Genomic DNA, 2,327 nt, shown 5'->3' with positions numbered 1-2,327 from the left:
AGCTATTGAGATGATAATGTACTTTATAGCTTTCATTCCTTTAATGTGGCGTATTACATTTATTTGCATATATTGAATTGTCCTTGCATCTCAAGTATGAATTTAGCTTGGTCAGGTTGCATAATCCCTTTAATATGCTCTTGAATTCTGCTAACTAGTATTTTGATGAGTGTTTTTACATTTACATTCATCAGGGAAGTTAGACTGTAATTTTCTTTTCTTGTTTTACTTTGGCACAAGCTCAATGCTAACCTGATTAAATGAATTTAGGTATGTCACCTCTTCAGTTTTTTGTGGGGGATGAATTTGGAAAAATGTGGTATTGATTATTTTTAAAAGTGTTTAGTAGAATTTACCAGTAAACCCACAATTTATTGACTTTCATTTATTTGGAAGACAAAAACATTATTGTAATTAAGAAACATGGTTAAAATAGTGTTTAAAGTTTATGGTATTGATGCAAAAATTTATTCTACTCTATCACTACCAACATGCCCAAGACCCTATATCATGATCCCAATATTGTCTCTTTTGTTTGAAGATTTTTTTTTTTTTTGCTTTTTAGGTCACACCCGGCGATACACAGGGGTCATTCCTGGCTCTGCACTCAGGAATTACCCCTGGAGGTGCTCAGGGGACCATATGGGATGCTAGGAATCGAACCAGGGTCAGCCGCATACAAGGCAGATGCCCTATCACTGTGCTATCACTCCAGCCCCTTGTTGGGAGATTTTTGATGACTGATTCAATTCTCTCGTCATTGATCTTTTGCTATTTTTATTTCTTCACAACTTGGTCTGGATAGGTTTTATGTTGTAAAGATTCTTGCATAATTTGAAATGTTTTTTCATTTATGATTTTATTTACATGAGTATTTTCTCTTTCTCAGTTTTTATAAAGGTTTGTAGATCTTGCTCCTCTTTAAAGAAGTAATTTTTTGGTTGATATTTTCTTTTTGTTTGTCCATTTATTGTAAGTTTGCCATTATTTTTATTTTCTCTTATGCTAACTTCAGGCTCAGTTTATTCTTAATCTTCTAGCTCCTTGAGGTGTAAAGTTAGGTTGTTTGTTTGAAATCATTCTTTTTTTCTTAATGTAGGCATTTTTGGTGTAAATTTTACTCATGAAAGTTTTTGACTCATTGGTTGTTCAGGAATATGCAGTTTAATTTTCTTTTATTTGTTAATTTCCTAGTTTTCAATTCATAATTGATTCAAAGTTAGATGCCATTGTAGTTGGAAAAGGTATTTGTATGATGATAATATTTTAAAAAATTTTGGTGACCTAACATAGAACATATAATATATGATGGAGAATGTTCTGTAATTACTCAAGAAGTTTTCCGATCTATTGTCATTGAGTGAAATGTTTGTCCATTTGGCTTAAAGTATAGTTCAAGATCAATGTTTTCATATTGAATTCTGGTCTTGAATGCCTATCCACTGATGAAATTAGAATAGTGATTTTATTAATTTGCTATTGTCTATTTTCCCTTCAAATTGTTTAGTATGTATATAGGAAATTCTGAGTCAAGTGTTTACATTTTCACAATTGTTATATTTTACTGAATCAAATCTTTTATACAGTCCCATATTGCTTAATGATTAGGGTATACATTCTGAGAAATGTATTATTAGGTGATTATTTTTAATGAACTTCATAGAGTGTAATTTAGGTACACAACCCTAATGGTAAAGCTTATTACATACTAAGCTATATAGGTATATATGTATGCATGCAGCTGGGGATGTATATATATGTATATATAATACCTAAGCTTTATATATATGCCTAAGTTTTATATATATATGTTAGGTATATGTATATGATAGAGATTACCATTTTATAATGATCCATTATTGATCAGTCACTATATGTGACTAAATATGCATGCACATACCTTCATGTACATATACATATATATATATATAAATACAACACGATTGTGTAATGACCTTCTTTATCTCTTTTACAGTCTTTGGTTTAAAGTTTGTCTAATATATATATAACCATTTCTCATCTTTCTTATTTTTTATTTATTTTAATGTAGACAAAAGCCACAACTGTTGATAAAATCGATTAGATAATAAAGCTTCAATATTAAAATCCATAAGTATAAAAAATCAATTTTTATGTGAAAATTATTATACCATCATGGGGCTGTTAAGTCCTTGTCTAAGAATTTGCTAAGCTGTTTGTTGCTAGTTAAGCCTGCTGTGTTCTTTTTGTTTGTTGAATTTTGTTGACTTCTACATTACATTCCCATCTAATTTTGTGGGCTCCTACTCAAATTTCAGTATTGAGAAATTACGAGGTGTCACATGGCC

This window comes from Sorex fumeus, unplaced genomic scaffold (assembly GCF_029834395.1).
Source record: "Sorex fumeus unplaced genomic scaffold, SorFum_2.1 ptg000007l, whole genome shotgun sequence".
Classification (NCBI taxonomy): domain Eukaryota; kingdom Metazoa; phylum Chordata; class Mammalia; order Eulipotyphla; family Soricidae; genus Sorex; species Sorex fumeus.
This window is presented reverse-complemented; position numbering follows the sequence as displayed.